Source organism: Ahaetulla prasina, chromosome 1, assembly GCF_028640845.1.
Source record: "Ahaetulla prasina isolate Xishuangbanna chromosome 1, ASM2864084v1, whole genome shotgun sequence".
NCBI lineage: Eukaryota > Metazoa > Chordata > Lepidosauria > Squamata > Colubridae > Ahaetulla > Ahaetulla prasina.
Genome location: NC_080539.1, coordinates 222,200,647 through 222,224,694, shown reverse-complemented (window position 1 = coordinate 222,224,694; position 24,048 = coordinate 222,200,647).

Sequence of the window (24,048 nt, the reverse complement as noted above, 5' to 3'; positions counted from 1 at the left end):
TTTTGACAATTGGAAAATATGTCCAGATACTGGACTGATACATACCCTCACTTACAGCTGGTCATAATGTGATCTACAGTTTGAAGTGGGACCGGAAAGACACACTGAAGGGAAAATACTTTATTTATTTATTTATTTATTATTTAAATTTTTATACCGCCCTTCTCCCGAAGGACTCAGGGCGGTTCACAGCCAATTAAAATACACAATGATACAATAAATACAATTAAAATACAGTTAAAAAACTTATTGAATTGGCCAAGATTAAAATTTAGAATAAAAACCCATTAAAAAACCCATAAATTTAAAACTAACCCAGTCCAGCGCAGATGAATAAGTGAGTTTTAAGCTCGCGACGAAAGGTTCGGAGGTCCGGAAGTTGACGGAGTCCTGGGGGGAGTTCGTTCCAGAGGGCGGGAGCCCCCACAGAGAAGGCCCTTCCTGGCGCCAGGCAGCTGCTGTCGCGACGGCACCCTGAGGAGTCCCTCTCTGTGAGAGCGCACGGGTCGGTGAGAGGTATTCGATAGCAGCAGGCGGTCCCGTAAATATTTATTTATATAGTGAGTACAGGCAAACACTATGTGAGGTGTGACTTTCCCCAAATTTAGTAACATTACCTCACGAGCCAAAATTGATTTCCTGGAAAATTCATTTCCTTTCACTACTAATTCACCTAGATAGAATATGAAACCTGCAGCCAGATTTGGAGAAAAACTTCTCACGTACCTTTTAGGTGTCAACCATTCCATTTTGCTTGATAGCCAACCTGGTGGGAAGTTTATCACTTCCCAGCTTGGCTCTCTGAAGGTGATACAAGGCAAAACTCCAAGATGACTGATTGTTGCGATAACAGAGGATAGCAGCTTGTCACATTCAGAATACCAAGTGAAAGCTGCAATTATCACCTGAACAATATGAAAAAACCTCCCCGCAAGAACCATGTCTGCATTCGGGGTACATGCTGGGGGAAGGGGAGGGGGTAAAGAAACATTAGATAAAACAGATAATCAGACGATTCCTTGTCAACTTCTCCCAGTTGAATACTGTTAGCTAATTTGTTCTCCTAATTCTCCCAAGGTTAATAAAAAATAAAGGAATTAAACATGAGGCAGACAAAATATGAGGAGCGAAGAAGGAAGAAAAACACAGAGGCATAAAAACTAAATATTGGGAATGGATAAGAGGATGATCTGGCTTATCTCAAGAGGAGTTCTTGACACTCAAAAATGACATATAGTTTTGTTACCATGCCTGAGGCTAAAGAAGGTAGAGTGGGTATGGTATCAAAGAAGGCTGTGCAGCATGGATTCTTCTCTCTGGATGTCCCAAATATGCTTTTTTTAAAGAGGCAACTGGACTTTCTGGGTTTTCTTTGAAGTCGTTTCACTTCTCATCCAAGAAACTTCTTCAGGTCTGACTGGACAGTTGAAGAAGCTTTTTGGATGAGAAGCAAAACATCTTCAAAGAAAAAACAGAAAGTCCAGTTGCCTCTTGAAAAAAAACATATTTGGGACAACCATGACCCCGATGACTGAGAATCTCCATAGACATTCTCCTCTCCGGAGTTCCCAGAAGTCATCTCTTTCATCAGTGACATCATGAAATGATGCCCTCGTCTTAGATCCAGAAATGGGCATCCCATCTCAGCCCCATCATCTTGTTCTTACCCTCAAACATTTCCCAATGACAAGCTCCGACAATTTATTTTTTTAAGTTCTCATTATTAAGGAGTTGGGACGAAGCCTAGGAAGTCATAGACTTAACTTCTTTGCCTACGTGATCAAGGTCTCAGGATGCAGGGAATTTGTTTTCCAACCACTTCGCCTATTTCACTTTTTCAATGTGTCTTTATCGAGAATGAGAATGCAGAATGCACTTAAAAATAATAGTGTATCCTCTTTCTGTGGAATGATAATTCAACATACAACCTGGGGGAGGTGGGGAACCAACCTGGCAATTTTAAAGCAAGTAGAAGACAAGTCAGATCAACAAAAGCATTAAAAAAAACCAGCAGGTACCTCTGCCAAGGCTTGAAAACAGAAGATGGCATTCCAGAACTTTGATTCCAGCAAGTCCATTGTTGCTTCTTCCCCACTTGATCTCTCTCTCTCTCTCTCTCTCTCTCTTTCTCTTTCTCTGTCTCAGAAATAACATCTATCTAAATGGCACGTTAAGAAGAAAGTGGATTATTTGATGCAACAAACTACTCTAAGGTTTTTACAGATCCTGAAACTCCCATTTCAACTCACAATATTACTGTTAAACTTCACTAAACCCTACAGCCTCTCAAAGGATGCTGAATTAATTCTATACCGTATCTAATAACCGATGCAAAGACACTCGACGTTTCTTACTGGAAAAACAGAGCACTTCAATGAAAGAATGGTTAACCCTCATGCTTTCAGTTTTAGAATAACTATTTACCTAAAAAGCAAAGCTGACAGAGGTTGCAGCTCAAACTGGAAACCACTCTTACACAACAATCTGAAATAGGAATCGGTACTGCATTCAAAATTGGAGTTTATGTGTTAGATAGAGCAAATGAAGAGACGGGAAGCCAGGTTCATACAACTGTTCTTTATTGTAGCTCTGTATCACCCAGCAAAACCCTGCCTGACAGTCACGCTTATATAGGGACCTGTCAGGGATCTCAACCAATCAGGTTTAAGTATTTTTCCCACTTGTTCAGCGAGCCTGAGTGAAGCCTATTGCTTCACTGTTAGTATCTAACAATCTCTACTATTTTTGTTGTTGTTGTTAGTTGCGAAGTCATGTCCGACCCATCGCGACCCCATGGACAACATTCCTCCAGGCCTTCCTGTCCTCTACCATCCTCTGGAGTCCATTGAAGCTCATGCCTACTGCTTCAGTGACTCCATCGAGCCACCTCGTTCTCTTTCGTCCCCTTCTTCTTTTGCCCTCAATCTTTCCCAGCATTAGGCTCTTCTCCAGGGAGTCCTTTCTTCTCATTAGGTGGCCAAAGTATAAAATCTATATTTCAATTTTATGAGATGCCTAAAATCAGATGAAGGCTTCTTCAATTAATTTGAGAACCATTGGAAGTTCTTTGAGCTGCTCTTGTTCTTATGCAACATTCCTTACATTAAGGAGCTGCGGTGGCACAGTGGTTAGAATGCAGCATTGCAGGCTACTTCTGCTGACTGCCAGCTGCCTGCAATTTGGCTTAAGGTTCAAAGTTGAACCTTGGCTCAAGGTTGACTCAGACTTCCATCCTTCTGAGGTGGGTAAAATGAGGACCCAGATTGTTGGTGGCAATAGGCTGACTCTGTAAACCATTTAGAGAGGGCTGTAAAGTACTGTGGAGTGGTATATAAGCCTAAGTGCTATTGCTATTGCTAATGTGATCATCCTCAACTTACAATAGCAGTTGGGAAAGGAATTATTACTCATAATGAGCGATATCACATGACTGTGTCATTTAGTGACAGCAGTTCTAGCTGTCCAAGCTGCCATAAGGATTGTGTTGGTTGTTAAGTGAAGACGTCATGTAACTATGACCTCTGACTCCCTGCTGGCTTCCAAACATTGATTTTATTTATGGGCAGGGAAAATCTAAAATCAGATCATATCTTATGATGATGTAATCACAAATCAGGCACCAACCAGGGATGCTGCAACTCTGAAGACCTGTTAGAAGTCCCCTCGTTCAGCACCAGTGTATGTAAACAGTGATTGAACAATTGGGCATAACCCTGCCTGTATTTTCCTTTCCTGTTTGCAAATATATTTATATCTGGCCTTATTTTAAAATGATTTCTTCAGCAGAACTAATGTACAGATGAATAGTTATTGACTCAAACCACTCAACTATAGTTCTCTCCTGACTAGGATAATGAATTGAGGATCGGACAGACACTTGTGCAACCATTTTTCCAGCTTATTCCACCAATTTAAAATTTTATAACCAGCAGGAGAAATGTGGATATTTTACTCATTCCTTGGGATACAAATCTGTTCATTTTACATTTAGCAAATAATCCCACTTTTATAGGGATGGGAAATTAAAATCAAGAGATGATCCTTTGCCTGAAGCTATTCTATAAATTGATGGCTGCATTGAAATCTAAGGAGGAATCTTTAATTTCAAAATCTAGCAAGCCCCAGTTACCAGTTACCACAACTGCAACATTGATTCTTATGCATCTTCTTATGAAATGTATTCCCTGATTATAATTATTTGATTTGGCAAGAGACTGGAAATGTGCTTTATATCTGTATTTATCAGTAATTTAGTTATTGGCATTAGCAGAACTATAGTAGTGATGAGAAGAAATATATTCTCCAGATAGCTTAACTGTGCTCCATGATAGTAGGAGAGTTGGTCTGTGGTTTCATTGATGGAGAATCCAGCTTGCCTGCCCCCTATGTTCTGTCTCCTATTGTAGCAAGCCATGCTGGTTTCAAAGAGCCCCAAAGAGAATATTCCTGATGTTCAAGTATTAGTAATTGTACAGAGCAGGGGTATCAAACTCAAGGTCCGGGGGCCGGATCTGGAAACAACGAAGGTGTCAGTTTCCAGAAAAAAAAACACCTCCAAGTAAAAACTCCGAAACAAACATCTTTCAAAGTTCTATTTACTAGGATAGGTAAACTGGCACATCTGGGAAAACCCGAATCTGAGAGATCCGGGTTTTCCCCTCAGTAAATCAAAACCCCCAAAACCATCCCCTCACTCCTCAGTCGATCACATGCTCCAATTGCCAACCGTCCCATCTCGAGACATTACTCCAGGAAGAATGTTATTATGTCTAAAGACAACCCCTCTACTAAATCCCCCCCTCCTACTTTCCCACACATGAGAAAGTGGCAGCACAGAAGCTTCCGGCCTAGTGTGGCTTCCAAAGCTGACAGGACTGGCCTGTGGTGCTTCTGTCAGTGAAAATGGAGCTTGAGAGGGCCTCCTGAGCTCCGTTTTTACTGGCAGAGGGTTGCAGGAGGCTGTGGTAGCCAAAAATGGAGCTCAGGAACCCATTTTCTCTGGCAGAGCACTCGGGCCACCATAGTTGCCCCAACACAAGTGACGTTGTGCTGGCCACGCCCACCCCAACTGCACTCACCCCAGCCCCCGGAGTTCAAACACAACCCTGATGTGGCCCTCAATGAAATCGAGTTTGACACCCCTGGTGTAGAGTGTAGACCAAAGGAGTGTGGAGGAATGTCATAGCAAGCATGAAGACTAAGAGGAATGCCATAAAAGCTTTTAAAGTGGAAGTTTTTCTAGGGGATGTTATTATTATTTTTTTATTTTGAAGTTGGGGAAGGTGAATATGTTTAGGCAGGTGGAACATGGAACAAGACGTGAGTCAAAACTGGCCAGCAGGAAAGCATTAGGTAGCTTATAGAATGGTCTCTACATAACCAATCCACACTGAGTCCTGATTTCTGCAGGAGTGTATTTTTAAACAGGAAAAGGTTGCAAGTGGGAAGCCTTCTCATTCACCTACAAATTGGTCACAGATTGCTGACTCAAGCCAAAAGAGAAATCTCCTGTACATTTTTACCCTTGTAAATGTGTCACTCTGTCTTTTGTGAATAGGAATGAATGATTGTAGAATATCGGTTTCCCTGGCACCCACCTCAGGGAAGTTGATGTTTCTTCTCATTCATTCAGTATTGGATTTTTTTGATGGTGCCCTGTGGCCAACTCTGAGAGTGTTACACTAGCTGGAATGGCTGGAGTTATGCATTTCAACAAACAGGGAAAGGGTGATCTGGAATGAAAATAGCATTCAGGCAACCACCCAGAAGGGGTACAAATCTCCAGTCATGAGGCAAGAGAATGATAACGTCTCAGGGTTCTTGGGAAGATGTATTCCCTTTTCATTCATTTGTTCCAATTTTTCCCACTGGAAAATATTCATCAAAGCATGAGGTGTTTTCCCTTCTTTAGCATCTTTGCTAAAACTGTTTTCACCCTTTTGTTGTTTATTTTTAGACAGGTTTGTTTAGCTGTTTATTTGAATTCACCATATTTGTACTCTGCTTTTCAATTCAGTTTTCAGTTTTTTATTTTTTATTTTTTTGGGGGTGAGTGGGGTTATTGTTTATCCTTGGGTGCTGCTTTTGTGGGTGTACTATATCCCAAATTGTGCAGAGTCACTTGTGTGAGATTAATCATCTCTATCTCTGTCTCTATCATTTCCATCACCATCATCTCCAGCAACTCCATCTCTCTCTCTTTGTCTCGCATCTATATCATTTTCATTTCCATCTCTGCCTTTTCCATCTTCATCCTATCTATCTATCTATCTATCTATGTATCTATCTATCTATCTATCTATCCCTCTCTCCCTCCCACCCTCCATCCATCCATCCATCATCCATCTATCTATCTATCTATCTATCTATCTATCTATCTATCTATCTATCTATCTATCTATCTATCTATCTATCTCTCTATCTCTCTATCTCTATCATCTATCATCTATCCTCTATCTCTGTCATCTATCTAATACATTTTTTATCTATCTACCAATCAACCTCTCTAACTCTATCACCTCTACTTTACCTCTGTCTCTATCTCATGATGCCCTTTGTGATTCCCAACCCACCATCAGATCACATGATCCCATTGGAGTGCTTTCATAAGAAAGATATTCTGACTACTTTATTGAGCTGTAGTGGTGCAGTGGTTAGAATGCACTACTGCAGGGCTAACTCACTACTCATTCCAGGAGTTCAATCCTGACCGGCTCAAGGTTGACTCAGCCTTTCATCCTTCTGAGGTGGGTAAAATGAGGGCCCAGATTGTTGGGGGCAATAGGCTGGCTCTGTAAACCGCTTAGAAGAGGCCATAAACAGTGGTTGGATTCAGCCAGTTCGCACCATTTCGGGAGTACCGGTTGTTAACTTTCTGAGCAGTTTGGCAAATAGGTTGTTGGAAGAAATCATTAGGGCAGAGAATTGGTTGTTAAATTACTTGAATCCCACCACTGGCCATAAAGCACTGTGAAGCGGTATATAAGTCTAAGTTCTATTGCTACTTATTCTTATTTCATTGAAGTCCAACTGTTAATGCCACCCAGCAAAAACTTTCCCTTCTGTTGGAAGAATCTTGACTATTTAAAGCCTTCAGTTCACCCTGTTACTGCAGCACTGTCCAGAAGGGTCATCTCTCCAGACTCTCTTAAGTATGGAGATGACAAAAATTAACTATAGCCTAAAAATAATCAGAGGTAGGCTAATTTTCCTTCTGCATTAATAGCTCAGGCAGTTTATGCAGACAGCATCAGTGACTCCAGTTCTCTGTTTGATTAATGTGGAACATTGGAAGTGCTTAAGAAAGGGCAGCTGGCTGGCCCTAATGCATCAGAAAGGAGAATCGCCACAGTGGAGAGATTCATTAGGATGAAGCTGTAACATCTTTTGGGTTGTGGTTTTTTAAAGCATTCAACGAGCATGGGACAAGATAGGGAAGCTCCAGTTTCTGCTCTTAGTCGGCAACTAGAATTATGCTGTAGGTTGTAGTATTCATGGATAGAATTCTATCCATGAATTCTATCATATTGTGTTTAGGTACCTCTGCGAAGGTTATTCATTGGTGTGGAAGTGTAGGAAAAGTAAGTATATTCCAGGGGTGGGCTGCTAGGGGTTTTCAGGGGTTCGGGAGAAACTCTAGCTAAGATTCTGTGCAGTTTGAAGAACCCCCAAATCCCACTCCTGGCTGGCCCTGCTCACATCGCCCCTCCCCTCCCAGGAGTCTCCACGCGACCCGTTTTGGATGCAGGTAAGGCAGGGTGTGCACAGAGGCTTGGGGAGGGAGAAAAACGGGCCTACTGGAAGTTTGGGAAGGCCAGAAACAGGCCTGTTTACAGCCTCCAGAGGGCCTCTGGAGCCATGGGAGGCCATTTTTGCCCTCCCAGAGGCTCAAGAAAACCCTCCAGAGCTCAGGGAGGGCAAAAACACCCCCTGCCCTGCAGGAGGCTGACTAGGCCAGGCCCATCATGGCCACACTCACCCAGCAACTAGTCAGAGAACCCCTTGCTAAATTTTTTGAAGCCCACCCCTGGTATGTTCACTTTTAATCAGGCAAGCGTGCACGTAAATGTTTTAACCTATGCATTCCATATTGTCCAAGCATAGAAGCTGTTACCAAAGTCTGATCAGCTTATGATTTCTAAATCTAGATCCAAGGCTTGTGAAGGAGAAGGGGAAAACATTTTCCATGAAAAAAGGCAAGTGAGAATAAAACCTTAGGGTTGCCAAATCCTTTGTTAGTTTCTCCGAAGCAGAAATGAGTACAGATAGTCCTCAACCTTCGATTGTTTACTTAACGATGGTGCATAGTTACAAGGGCCTAAGAAAAAGTGCTTTATGACCTATCCACACACTGAACAACCGTCATACCACCTCTCGTGGTGATGTTTGCAATTCAGGCGCTGGGCAACCTGCTCGCATTTATGACCAGTTGCAGTGTCCTGATGTCACCTGATTGCAATTTGTGGCTTTTTAAATTTTTTTTGCTGGTTTCCAGTAAAAGTTCTATTGGGGAAAGCTGGATTTACTTAGTCTATGTCTTTCACCACATGGTTCACTTAATGACCACTGTAAAATTGTTCCTAAAATTGGATCCTCTTACACAATGATTTACAACCATAACAACTTACGAATGAAATTCTGGTTCCATTTGTGATTGTAAGTTGAGGACTACCTGTATCATGCCAAGGCCAGAACTGTCTCCTCAGCCCCAAATAACTCAGATGAGGGCAAATGATTTGTCCATCACATTTGGGTGGGAAAACAGATTTTTAAAATGCAAGACTTTGTTGTGTCTTGTCCGCTCTCACCGCAGCCGGGGTCTGCTTATCTGCTCCCGAACATGGAGGAATGTATGCCTCCTGGCCCCAGTCCTGGCTCCATGCCCAGACAAGCTGCAGAGGAGGGGGCACCTCCCGGTCCCAGCCCTGGCTCCATGCCTAGGCAAACGGAGCAGCTAGACCCCTCCCCCTCCTCCACAGCATGTGAGCCTGAGGAAAGTTTACTTCCAACAGCTGCTGATTGGAGTGACCCTCGCATCAGAAGACTGGATAGGCGGAGGCAACAGAAGGAAGGGAGGGGCAGGCCTTAATGAGTGCTGAGTCATGGAGCCACACCCCATGGCCTATATAAAGGATCTGCTTTCTGGCAGTCTCTGAGTCAGGCAAAGTCGAACTTATCTTGCTGAAGTCACTTACTGGTCTCCTGCCTGCTCTGAGGACTTTGCTAGGACTTTGGGCAGAGCTGCAGAGGCAAGCCTGATTCGGATTTCCCTGACCCGGCCGTGGGTCACGACAGACTTTTTAAATTTAGGTAGAGCTGTTTCGCCTTTGCAGATGCAGGGGCTGAATTTTTACTTTCTTTTAGAAATACTTTTGACTTCCAGGATCATAGATTGTGATGTGATACCATCAGGGTGAAGAAAGTGGAAAGTTTTAGCTAGGTTTTTTTTTTTTCCATATTTTCCCCAGAATTTGTGTTCTCATCCAGTGGTGAAATCCACTTTTTTTTTTACTACCGGTTCTGTGGGCATGGCTTGGTGGGCATGGTGTGGTGTGGTGTGGCTTGGTGGGCGTGGCAGGGGAAGGATGCTTGAAAATCTCCATTCCCACACCACTCTGGGGCCAGCCAGAGGTGGCATTTGTTGGTTCTCCAAACTGCTCAAAATTTCTGCTGCCGGTTCTCCAGAACCTGTCAGAACCTGCTGGATTTCACCCCTGCTCTTATCCCTTGTTTTATTATAGGTTAAAAAAAGGAGGAGCTGCCAGTTTTTGGTGGTGCAGCTTAGCAGTGCTCTGGAAGTAGAAGTAGAAGAAGAAGTAGAAGACAGAATGGAATAACCACATCTAGTGCTTGGGTCCACAGGTTGTTCACCCGGCATATGATTGCCCAGTAAAAGAGAATTCAGATCAATATAGACAGATAAAGAGGCAGGAATCTTTGGCCCTATGACTTTGTTTGCATTTGACACTGAACATTGACACGTGTTTGGGATCAGCATGCAACATGTGCTCAAGTTAAGGGCAGAGTTGGGACAAAGAGGCCCAATCCAACCTCACCATCCAAACCATCTCCAGTTATGATTCTAACCAAAGCAACATGCCAACTTAAAAAACAAAACATCTCTTTGAATGCGTGATGCTTTTAACATCCCAGAAAGATGGCAGGCATGGAATTAGTATACTCCCTAGCAGAAGCCTTTGAGTATTTGCTGGCTTTGTACAAGGCAAGCTGTAGAGAAGTAAAGATGCAAAAAAAAAAAAAAAGTATTTACTTTTTAGAGCTGGCCAGAAGATTCAAGTTATCAGAAATCCTTCAGTGGCTCCAATAATCACCCCTGAGTTTTTCCATTGGCGAAAATTATTACCTAACATAGGAAGTAATAATGTTTCATTTAAATGACATTTATTTATTTATTTTGCCCTGTCTGCCCCCTCCCCCGCTTCTTTTTTGAGCGTGTCTCCTGGTATGTCATTGGGACAGAAGACTTCTAGACAGAAACATAGTTGTGCAACCTGAATTAACACGGACCCCAGCTTTAGCTTTGACATAGCCTGTTCTTGATTTTTCTCCTCCACTACCACTTTAATACAGACTTTCCATTTTCTTTCTGCCCTCCGCTCCCCTCTCCATATTGTCTTCCACTCACTAGTTACACCATAAAGGAATCTTCAGGCGTGTGTGCTGCGTTGACAAGTGACATCGCTCTTAGGCAGTTGTGCATACCACAAGAGATCTGATGCTATCACATTTCCCTCCTCCGCCCCCATCATCCCCTTCTCCCTCCCGCCCCCCCACCCCCACCCCCAGCGAAACAAGGAAGACCTCTGTAAGCAAGCAGGAGTGTGATGAAAACAGTTTGTCTCCGGAGCAGCCAGCCATTGTCATTTTTACAAATGAAATCACTTTGGAAATTTAGGGAATTAATATCATAATGAAGATGGGAGTGCCCATTAGGATAGTCTAATGGTGCTCTGGAGAGACATGATGAATGTCCAGCGGCTGCAAGGCCTTATTTGCAGAGAGTCACCTCTGTGGCTGCCATTATGAGGGGGAACGGCTGAAGCAGGACCATTGCGAGATATGGCCTGTTTGACTGATTCCTGTGGCTTACGATGCAGCCACAGAGAAAGCAGCCCTGGAAGGCATCTACTCGTGCTGCCTTTTCAGCTGACTTCCAGAGAATAGCTGAAATTTTATTTCCTCCAGGATTTGATATTTATCTAATAGAGCAATAGATGGAATTGTTTAATCTGGATATGTAGGGACTGTGTATATGCATTAAAAACATATAATTAACCCTGAAAAACATTACGATGCTGCTCTCTGGGTGGTCTATGACTCTTTCTCCCCTCTTCCTCCTCCTCCTTGGCCTTCGCTTTCTGAGGAGGAGAAAAACCCGCATGAAAAAGACGGTTGCACGGTTGCAAAATGGGCAATGGAGGCAATCAAAAGGCTTCTTTGCCCGCTTGAAGGTGTGTCTACCGACTGGCAAAAGTTTGGATGCCATTCCAAGAAGGAAATGCTTCTTCCAGGAATTCTCATAACATGCAGTTGAATCATCATTTTTAGCAGTGTAGCGTCTTTCCCAGAAGAACAGTTTTCCACAGGCAAAGATTCTAGTTAAGAGAAAATGTGGTGAGAGAGAGAGAGAGAGAGGAAGGGAGAGGGAGGGAGGGAGGTGGAGAGAGAGAGAGAAAGATCTCCTCCATTTTCCCTGGTTTGCAGTTAGCTAAACATTTGTACTGATCAACAATTAGGAGAAACAAGGGGAGATTTTTCACAGCCCGGGCAAGGCACATGATAAACCATCTTTGCTTCTCTCCTTGCATTCCCCAGTGCCATCATGTCAGGGTGCATTGTTTTTCTTGTTTTAAAATGAACTATCTTTACATTCATTATTTGCTGGCAGAATTGCCCAGTTCTCATTTATGACAATGATTAGAACAACAGTCTGTCTAAATGTGTTCTGTCTTAACAATCTTCCTTCCTGGCCTGTGTTTACAGTCTTGAAACTATTGAAAGTAGCCCTCATATTTTTCATGATTCTTTTCAAATGTAAGCTTAATTAAGGTGACCAATCGTCCGCCTTTAGGGAGGAGAGTCCTTCTTTTGTAAGTTCTGTCCTCTCTTGAAAAGTGTCCTTCTACATGTCCTCCTTTTCAAGATTTGAAGACTAATCTGTATATCTCCGTATTCGATCGATGCCGATCCGATCCATTGCGTGTGATGTGAGGTATTTGTATTTGACATAACGATTCATCAAGGCTTGGTACAGTGCGGTGAGACGCAATTATGAGACACATGCGCTCCGCACAGGGGAATTGTTTTGAGAGAGTGTGCCATGCACAAGAGTGCGCCACATGCAAGTGGTTTTGTTTACTTCTTACCGAAACATGACACGGCACACACGCACACATTAGATTCACTTCTTTCTCAGTGAATATTCAATCAAACACAAGTGAGCACAATAATTCACGTTTTATTAATTCATTATCTAATTAATAATTTCCAAATATGTATAATTTTATTTACAAGTTTATTTATTCAATGGAAAAGTACTCATTTGAATAATTAATAGGCATGTAAACATAATTACAATATAAAACGTTATTGTTATGTTTTTTATTATGCATTTATCATATTATAGTGTATTCTGTATTATTGTTGAAATGAATAAAAATTTTCTTTTATTTATCTTTTTTTTTCTTCAATTTCTTTGTGTCTTCCTTCTTGTTGTAAAAAAGTTGGTCACCTTAGATTAATGCTTTTAATATTTAGGGTGAGAGAGAAAGGGAAAGGGAGAACCCCAAGCGTAATAATTTAAGTGCATTTTTAATTTAAGGAACTATATATTTATTTAATTAGAAGACTTTCATTCTTATTTTGATGTTATTTAGAAATAATAAATTTCTAAATTATACATTTTCACTGTATTGACTTATTTTCCAAAATACAAATGGTAGCAAAACTCAAAATATCCATTTTTATTGCTTCAAACTTTATTTTGATATAACATGAATTCAGTGGGTGACATTACTTAGTTACCTTGGCCATCTTGGGCACTAAGCAAGGGGAACCCTGATAAATCCTTGTATGAAGGATTATTTGGGAATTTAAGAGATGAAGGCTAGGCTGGAAGACTGGAGGGACAAGAATAAAAGCTGAGAAGGTAACACTGGCAAATTGCTCCTATAATAAAGCCTCCAGGAATCTGAAGGATATTCTTATTTTACTGATCTGATACTAAAGGAGATTTGTATTCATGTTCATTGCTATATTAGGGTTCTTGGTCACAGGAAGAATTAGCAAGCAAATATAAAGATAGCTCCTGTTCAGTCCTTGGCAAACTGAGTTAAATTTATTTATTTAAAGCATTTATATAGCCACCCATCTTATAAATTTACCAGAGTTTGTTGCAGCATGCACAATCAGACAATCAGAACATGCACGATAAAGTCGCTCAGATCCAGGATGGGCTGGACACAGATTGGGTAGATTAGGATGGGATGACGGAGGTGGATCTTGAGACTGTCATCTGGGAGGAGTTTGATACTGTGGCTTTCGAGGACATGGACAGGATACTGAGGAGGCTGAATGCAACCACATGTTTATTGGACTCGTGTCCCTCCTGGTTGGTACTGGCCACACAGGAGGTTACATGAGGCTGGCTTCAGGGAATTGTTAACGCTTCTTTGAGGGAGGGTGTCTTCCCAACCGCCTTGAAAGAAGCGGTGGTGAGACCCCTCCTCAAGAAGCCCTCCCTGGATCCAGCTGTTTTAGCGAATTATCGTCCGGTCTCCAACCTTCGTTTTGTGGCAAAGGTTGTCGAGAGTGTGGTAGCGCATCAGCTCCCTCAGTACTTGGATGAAACTGTCTATCTGGACCCGTTCCAGTCCGGTTTCCAGCCTGGGTACAGCACAGAGACGGCATTGGTCGCATTGGTGGATGATCTTTGGAGGGCCCGGGACAGGGGTTGTTCCTCTGCCCTGGTCCTATTAGATCTCCCAGTGGCTTTCGATACCATTGACCATGGTATCTTGCTGCGACGGCTGGAGGGGTTAGGAGTGGGGGGCACCGTTTTTCGGTGGTTCTCCTCCTTCCTTTCTGACCGGTCGCAGACGGTGTTGGCAGGGGGGCAGAGATCAGCCGCGAGGCACCTCTTATGTGGGGTGCCACAGGGGTCGGTTCTCTCGCCTCTCCTGTTCAACATCTATATGAAGCCGCTGGGCGAGATCATCCGTGGTTTTGGGGTGCGGTGTCACCTGTACGCTGATGATACACAGCTGTACATTTCCACCCCTAACCACCCCAACGAAGCCGTTGAAGTGATGTCCCGGTGTCTGGAGGCCATGCGGGTCTGGATGGGGAAAAACAGGCTCCGACTCAACCCTTCCAAGACCGAGTGGCTGTGGATGTCGGCATCCCGGTATAATCAGCTGATTCCATCGCTGACTGTGGGGGGCGAGTCATTGGCCCCCACAGAGAGGGTCCGCAATCTGGGAGTCCTTCTGGATGCACGGCTGTCGTTAGAAGAGCATATGACGGCCGTCGCCAGAGGAGCTTTCTATCTGCTAGATCCGAGGTAGGCCAAAGAAGGACAGAGGCGAGGCTTCCAAAACTTAACTTTATTGGATCATATCTTGAACGAACATAACTCTAAACTGCTCAACTGCTTGCCAAATGCTTCTGAGGAGAACCGCTGGCGTTGACAGCTATACAAAAGAACTAGCTGTCAGAGAAGAGCCAATAACGGCGCTTCCCAGTTCTCGCTGTTTCTTGTTGCCTGCGCCTCAGCCAATCAGCGCGCTGGTAAGCAGATTGGCTGAGGCAGACAGGACCTAGCCGTGAGGACTTAACACTATCAGATTCGCCTGATACGCCAGTTGTGTCCCTTCTTAGACCGGGATTCCCTATGCACAGTCACTCACGCCCTCGTCACTTCCCGCCTGGACTACTGCAACGCTCTCTACATGGGGCTCCTCTTGAAGAGCACCCGGAGGCTCCAACTGGTTCAGAATGCGGCCGTGCGGGTGATAGAGGGAGCGACTCATGGCTCCCATATAACACCTCTCCTGCGCAGGCTGCACTGGCTTCCGGTGGTCTTCTGGGTGCAATTCAAGGTGTTGGTTACCACCTTTAAAGCGCTCCATGGCATAGGACCGGGTTATTTACAGGACTGCCTACTGCTACTGGTGGCCTCCCATCGACCAGTGCACTCCCATAGGGAGGGTCTCCTCAGGGTGCCATCGGCCAGACAATGTCGGCTGACGACCCCCAGGGGGAGGGCCTTCTCTGTGGGGGCTCCAACCCTCTGGAATGAGCTACCACCAGGGATCCGCCAACTCCCTGATCTCCGGACCTTTCAACGCGAGCTGAAAACGTTTCTGTTCTATCGCGCAGGACTAGCTTAAGGTTTTTAAATGGGGTTTTTATTGGATTTTTATAGTTTCTAGCCAAATTAAATTTTTGTCTTTTAAATTTGTTTTTAATTTTTGTATCTGTTGTTTTATTTTGGCTGTAAACCACCCTGAGTCCTTCGGGAGAAGGGCGGTATAGAAATTAAAATAATAAATAAATAAATAAATAAATAAATAAATAAATAAATAAATAAATAAATAAATAAATAAATAAATAAATTCAGCAGGATTCAAAGTTTCTTATTAATAACACATAAAGCAAATATACAATACCCATGCTGGTTTTTCCAACGTGGTAGAGAGAAGACATTGTAAGTAGGTACAAACACAGGCCTGGGACAGCAGAGACAAGACTTTATTTATTTATTTATTTATTTATTTATTTATTTATTTATTTATTTTTTATTTATTTATTTATTTTGTCAAGTACATAAGTAAAGGTAAAGTTTCCCCTCGCACATATGTGCTAGTCAGAAGAGGAGGAGAACGACCATAACAGAATGCTTCCCATTCCCAACTCCCAAAGCTGGTCCAGAAGGATACCAATCAATGGTACTGAAAGATGCTGGGAGATCCAGAATAGTTGTATCCTCTCCATCCTGAACTTACCAAATGTTAGGACCAGTAGCAAGTTAGTCTTGTTGACAGGCTATAAGAAGCAAGAACAGTATGTGCAACCTCTTCCTGTATAGGTCTCCTGCGTGAGCAGGGGGGTTTGGACTAAATGATCTCCAAGGTCCCTTCCCGCTCTGTTACTGTTACTGTATAACAATGGCTACTGTATCCCAAAGATGCTTTTTCAAGAGACAGCTGGACTTTCTGCTTTTTCTCCATAGACAACAAGAGTGAATAAACTTTAATGCTAGAATTAATATAAGGTAGGGAGGCCTGAAGACCCCAAGGTGGCTGGAGATATAGCAATAGCACTCACAATAACGCTTAGAATTAGATACCATTCCACAGTGCTCTACAACCCTCTCTAAGGGGTTTACAGGGTCAGCATATTTCCCTCAACAATACATCCAGTTGAACCGGCTCAAGGTTGACTCAGCCCTCCATTCTTCCGAGGTTGGTAAAATGAAGGCCCAGACTGTATTTTTTTTTTCCATAAAAAAGTTTTATTTTTACAATCATGTCAAACAACTCATTCAATGTACAGTTATATACAATTAGTCGGGCCTGCCCAGTCACCACCACCCTTTTTAACACTCTTCCCTCTTCTACCTTCTTTTACTTTCCTAACCTTCCTCTCCTTCTCTTATCTACATCCTCTCCTCCCTCCACCCTACACCTTCCTTCTCCCTCTTCTACCCCTCTTCCTTCCTCTTCTCCTCTTTCCTACCTCCTACTCTCTCTTTTCTCCCTCCCCACCGTTCTAAAATGGTAATTGGGCAGACCCGACCCTACATTAATTATATTTATACATCTTCAATAATCCCTGTACATTAACCATCACTCCATCTCTAGCCTCAACCCCCAATTCCCTCCCCTTACCCCCACCCCCACCCCGACTTCCCAGAACAAAATGCAGGGTATCAAAACTAACAATCATAATCTAAAATAATTCCTAAATTATAATCTCTAGTCTCTCCACACTTAATCACACTCTCAATTCCCCTCTCCTTCAGAAATATATCTAATACAAAATATTTCCTAAATTTACTCATATGCTATTCGATATTTTTTTATCTGATACTTATTTTGAATATAATCAATCCACATTTTCCATTCTAAAATATATTTTTCTTGTGTATAGTCTTTCAAGTAAGCAGAGATTTTTGCCATTTCTGCCAGATTTGATACTTTAAGTGTCCATTCTTCAATTGTAGGTAATTCTTCTTTCTTCCAATATTGAGCAATCAAAAGTCTTGCGGCTGTTATTAAGTTCAAAATCAATTTAGTCTCTATAGCTGTACAATCCATAATTATTCCTAGTAAAAAGAACTGCGGGGTAAACTTAATCTCCTTTTTCAAAATATTCTGCATGATCCACCATACTTTAATCCAAAATGCTTTAACTTTTTTACAAGTCCACCATATATGGTAATAAGTGACATCTTCACAATCGCATCTCCAACATTTAGCCTGTACATTTAGCCCAGACTGTATTATATACATTGAGCTGGACTAGTGTCTGGGATAGGCTTGGTAAAAACAAACTTAGTGATGTGCCTTTTTTTGGAGACACGCTACAATTTTCATGTCTTTCCTGCTTCAGAGGAGACCAGAAAGGACCACAAAAAGGTCACTTGGGCCATGTCTTACTCTTGGCTAAGATATTCACTCAAGGTAACTCTCCCCTCAGCTTGGTTGTAGGATTGGTGGTACCCACCCTGTGGTGATACAGCTAGATCAGACGTGAGAGGAATCAAGTAAGTGGGACTTTGGCCAGTTTTAGGCCTTCCAAGCTGCCTTCAGACAGACATATATTACTCTGAAGAAATACATCTTTATTATTGCTGTGCAGAGCTGTTTTCCTGGCCTCAGTATAAGATTTAGGCGAGCCACTTCCTGGGTAACACTCTGTGCTATTGCCTGATTGCTAGCTTGATTAATTACGTTGGCTTTCATTGTCTCAATCAGTGTGCATTTACACATGAATGGAAATTGCAGTTATAAAGAAAACAAGCATATTACATTTTAGATGATAGGACTTTGCGTTATAGCAGGCCCCACGATTTTATATGAGAAAAGGAAAAGAACCTTTCTTCACCCAATCCAGGCATTCTGCACATTAATAAACATTTGCAAATTCATTCTGTTTAATTGTGACACAATCCTATGACTATACAAATATCACAGGGAACCCAGTGGGATTTTGGCCTAGGTAACAATATTTAATTTGTATTGTAATTGTATACGACAATACAACTGGAGCTTGGTCATGCACATACTTACCCAGAAGTAAGTCATAGTACATGTAGTCTTCAACTTACAACAGTTCATTTAGTGACCATTCAAAGTTACAACAGCACTGAAAAAAAAGTGGCTTATGACCATTTTTCACACTTACAACCATTGCAGTCACGGTCATGTGATCAAAATTTGGATGCTTGGCTATTGACTCACATTTATGACCGTTGGAGTAGCCCAGGGTCATGTGATCAGCTTTCGTGACCTTATGCCAAACAAAGTCAATGGGGAAGCCAGATTCACTTAACAGTTGTTACTAACTTAATAGTTGCAATGATTCTTTTAACAACTGTGGCAAGAAAGGTCATAAAATGGGGCAAAAACAAATCTCTCACTTAGCAACATAAATTTTGGATTCAGTTGTGGTCGTATGTTGAGGACTACCTGTATGTTAAGCTTCCTCCCTAGTAGGATTATTTTTAAAAAGCAGCAGAGATATTAATGGTACTGCAAACTGGTGCCATCTTCAAAAACAGCTGGTGGCAATCAGGTAGAATCTAACGTTCTCCAATCTCAAAATATTTTCAAATATAGTTAGGAGAGTCAACCTGGTATAGTGGTAAAAGTATTAGATAAGATTGCCACTTCAAATTTTGTATTAAAAGGATGGGATGATAATAGTACGGTACTAATATTTAAAAGTTAGGTTTATGAAATGCAATTGTAATTTTTTTTAAAAAGTGTGTGGAAAAGAAAAACTGTGTATTTAAAATACACCTTGTGTTGTGTCTTGCCCGCCCTCAGAGCAGCCGGGGCCTTCTTATCTGCTCCCGAACACGGAGGAATGTATGCCTCCCGGCCCCAGTCCTGGCTCCATGCCCAGACAAACTGCAGAAGAAGGAGCACCTCCCGGCCCCAGCCCTGACTCCATGCCCAGGCAAACGGAGCAGCTAGACCCCTCCCCCTCCTCCACAGCATGTGAGCCTGAGGAGGGTTTATTACCAACAGCTGATTGGAGTGACCCTCGCATCAGAAGATTGGATCGGCGGAGGCAACAGAAGGAAGGGAGGGGCAGGCCTTAATGAGTGCTGAGTCATGGAGCCACACCCCATGGCCTATATAAAGGATCTGCTTTCTGGCAGTCTCTGAGTCAGGCAAAAGTCAAACTTATCTTGCTGAAGTCACTTACTGGTCTCCTGCCTGCTCTGAGGACTTTGCTAGGACTTTGGGCAGAGCTGCAGAGGCAAGCCTGATTCGGATTTCCCTGACCCGGCCGTCAGCGGAGGAGTGGGACACGACACCTTGAGAAATTTTACACTTTGTATCAGAGGTGGGGAACGATGGCCCTTTTATGACTTGTGGACTTCAACTCCCAGAATTCCTGAGCTAGCCACTCCTGCTGGCTCTGGAATTCTGGGAATTGAAGTCCACAAGTCATAAAGGGACCATCCTTCTCCATCTTCTCTGCTATATATGAATAAGAATGTGTGAAGTGGAGGTCAAAGTAAGCATGATAGCAGATGGAATGTTGCAATGTAAGCCCCACCCTTTTGTTATGGAGATTGATGTCACTCCAAGATTCTAAAGGGGTGGGACTTGTATCACGACATTCCATTGGACATTTGAATGCTCATCCTGCAGATGCACCTGCTCATGAAGGAAAATTTTGAACACAACACAACATACCTGTTTTGACCCAGGCCTGAGTAGGTAGTAGGAAAATCAGTCCGTGGGGAAAAAAACTTTATTCGAACAGCTGAGAATTACTTCATTCCCAGCATCGTTCAACTCAAATTAAAACAAATTCCTCCCAACACAAATTCCTCAGTCCTATCACAAACCTTGGTCCAATTAAGCAAACTGCCAAAGGCCTTTCTTGGCAAACATTCAGAAGTCACAAAAATAAATGCAAGATGTAGAAAAAGCAGAAGACGAAGCTACCAACGTTGTTTTCCAGCAAAGCCCAAATGCTGTTGCTGGTCTGTTTTAAGTGTTATGGGAGGGACCAATCATCTCTTGCTCCTACTCCCAAGTTGACCTTTTTGCTTGAGCTGCTCTTGCCTTCTGGCAGCTCTTCTCATACGTGCATTAGGAACAGGCTCGTCCTGTTCTTTTGCCTCACTACTATTAGTCTCTGGAGGCTCTGGAGTCCGCACCTCACTCCCCAATGGCCCTGGGCTCACCTCAGCCTCATCGCTGTCTGACTTTGTTGCCAGCTCTGCAGGCTGCTGGCAGACTACAACAATACTAAGTAAAGTTGCAAATGGTTGAAGTTTCTTTAAAACAAAAAAATCAGAAGAGAAGCTAATAAGTACAACCTGTGACATTGACACTGACATCAACTTGCCAGATTGAGAATAGTCCTTCCTTTGGTACTGGTTACAGCATGTCTGTTTAGGCTTGCTGTCTGAAATCAGTTCAACCCAATCTGACCTGCACAAATTCCATTCAAAGAATGGAACCTCACCAGGGATGCTATTCAGGAGGTTCTGACAGGTTCTGGAGAACCGGTAGTGGAAATTTTGAGTAGTTTGGAGAACCGGCAAGTACCACCTCTGGCTGGCCCCAGAGTGGGGAGGGAATGGAGATTTTGGAGTATCCTTCCCCTAGAGTGGGAAGGGAATGGAGATTTTGGAGTATCCTTCCCCTAGAGTGGGGAGGGAATGGAGATTTTGCAGTATCCTTCCCCTACCGTGCCCACCAAGCCACGCCCACAGAACCAGTAGTAAAAACAAATTGAATTCCACCACTGAACGTAATCCACATCTGTAACTTGAAAGAACTTCTCTTGTCTGGGGAAGATGGGAATTGTAATCCAACACACCTGCAGGAGGCTAAATTGAGGACCGCAGGAAAGCAAGACCAAACCTTTCAGACAAAGTGACGTTCCTAGGGGTGCCAAGGCTATAATACATACAGCCCAGGAGAACAAGATGTTTTGATGCTCTCCTGTCATTTGGCCACTCAGACATGGTGCTCGAACCATTGCTGATGCCCTACAGTAATAAAGACGTTCAGCTCCAGCTAAGGCAAATAAAAGCAATGCTGCCTGCCAGCATTCAAGCCCTCTAAACTATAAATGTGATATCGGACAGAGAGGAGCTAATGAAAGCAATCACATTAAACATAGCTCGACAGTGTTCAGCACTCAATAAGTGAGCAGCAGGCTTACAGAAAACAGGAGGTAGCAGTTTGCAAGGAGCAGCGTTTTAATGTGATTGGACTATAACAGACAATCTATTTACAGCATGCTCTAGGGAGCTTATAAACAAATGTTGAGTAATTTCAGCCAGCAGTAATTACCCTTGCAGCTGACAAGGATAGCATGATACTTTCTCCTTCACCTTCAGCCCAGTCCAGAAGGCACTGTACACAATGGCATTTCTAATTATTTCTGCATTTCTTTTGATGGCCAAAGACCAGTTTGTGTTATTAGGGAACATGTTAGAAGCTTTAAAATAATAATAAAAGCAACAACAACCCACCACAATTGGGACATTTTAAAGTCACCCATTTTGACGGCGGATCAAATTATTTGTCCAGAGGAATAGTCTTATCGGATCGTGGTTCGCCCACTTAACTACCAATAGTTTTCCTCACCAGGAAGGATTCTGTAAGCCTTCCCCCCTCCCCAATTCCAAACCACAAAAGGCCTGCAAACTTTAGGAAGCTCATCTGTATAAGCTAGACATGCAGGCCATGGATACATTACAAACATGGGCTAGTGAACTCAACCATCACTCAGGTTGATTTTCTGGCTCGGAAGCTTGGTATGGGCAGCAGACCTATGTTAGCATGATTGACTATAGTTCTATCAATATGATGAGAAACATGAGCAAAGCATCAATGGCGTGGACAAGATGGATACCGTTCATTTGCACAAAAATAACTGGAAATTCCCAGCAGGGACAACAGAACAGATGCTGGTTATCAACTTTAAAGTCCTACGTGGTTTGAGGCCACCTTTTTGAAGGAGCGCCTCTCCAACCGGCCCACAAGGACAGAAAGGCAGGGTATGTTATGGGTACCATCAATTATATCTGGTGGGACCACTAAAAAGAGCCTTCTCAGTGGTGGCCCCTAATCTATGGAGCATTGATAATGCACAGGGCAACACCTTGTTGCTCTTCCAAAGAGGCCTAAAAATGTGGTTTGGTCAACGGGCCTTGGGACCACAAACAGAGATGGAGCTGATTGAGTGGTTGATTTGATTGTGTTATTGCTGCCATGGGGTGGGAGGGCAGGGTTTTTAATGGGATTTTTATGTGGTTACAGCAGTTTGATGAACTCCGACAATGCATGGCACACTGATGTTAACCTTGAAATTGTATCTCGTGCAAAACGTGACGGCAACGCATATGCAGAAATCTCTTCTGGATGCTGGAATTGATGGGTGAGGACTTGGAGCAGAGGTGAGTTTCTGTAGGTTCTGACCAGTTCTGGAGAACCGGTAGTGGAAATTTTGAGTAGTTCGGAAAACCGGTAGTAAAAATTCTGACTGGCCCCACCCTCATCTATTCTCTGCCTCCCAAGTCCCAGCTGATCGGGAGGAAATGGGGATTTTGAAGTAACCTTTCCCTGGATTGGAGAGGGAATGGAGATTTTACAGTATCCTTCCCCTGCCATGCCCACCAAGCCACACCCACCAAGCCATGCCATGCCACGCCCACTAAGCCACACCCACAGAACAGGTAGTAACAAAAATTTGAAACCCACCACTGCCTTGGAGGTAGGTGATCCACCTCAGGATGAGGTGCATTGCCTTCACCCCTCAGTGAGGACAATTGTATTGTCTCTAATGGGTGATATGCCCTACCGAAGGTACTGTATCTATAAACATTCCTCACACTCTTCCAAATTTCCAGAACCCCACTCCCAAGATTATGATTTTGCAGACAACATAATGATACCGAGTTAGTTGTCAGTCCAGGTGCCTTTTTCCTGTCCTGAAGGGTGAACCCACCAATTCAAGGCATAATACAAAGACAGATTTAGAGAACATGAATGTGTCTCCTGGACATCCATCAGACGGTAATGAAATGGGTCTTTTCAGGCATCTCTACTACAAATTAAGGATTACAGATCGTTTACTGAAGTGAAGAACAATAGAAAATTCGTTTGCACTGTTGTCCGTGCGCAGAGATGTGCCAAACTCCTCCAAAGTAATTGGGAAAGTCGGTGAACTGTGAGGTGCACTGATTCACAAACATTATGGACAGTTTGGCGTTCACTGAGCTTTCATCCGCCTCAATAAATTCCATTCAGATTTTTGCTATAGGAACTGACAGCAGATATCTAATCCTCAAAAGTGTATTATTTACGTTTTTGATATGTTACATTGCATTACATTCTGTCACACTGCATCTTGTCAATGACTGATATAATATTGCATAACATGAAGTGACATGATGTCAAATATTAGAACTATTTATTAGAAATACCATAACTTGGAACCATAGGTAGTTTTCCGTCATTTCTAAAAGGTTGAGAAATCAAAAACTCACTGGATTTTTTTTGTTGCCCTACAGGAAAGCTCTACAGTAACACATGGTATCACACGCATACCATACATGCAGAATGGGAGAGGGAGGGAGGGAGGGAGGGAGGGAGAGAGAGAGAGAGAGATTTTTAGAAGCGTTTTTAAGGGTGGAAAAACCTACCAAATGTAAATTTGGTGACCACACATAAACACCGATGGCTGCAAATTAGTAAGACATGAACGAAGCCATAGCCATCTATTGCAAACTTTAACAATGTGTTAGAGCTGTTGATTGCTCGC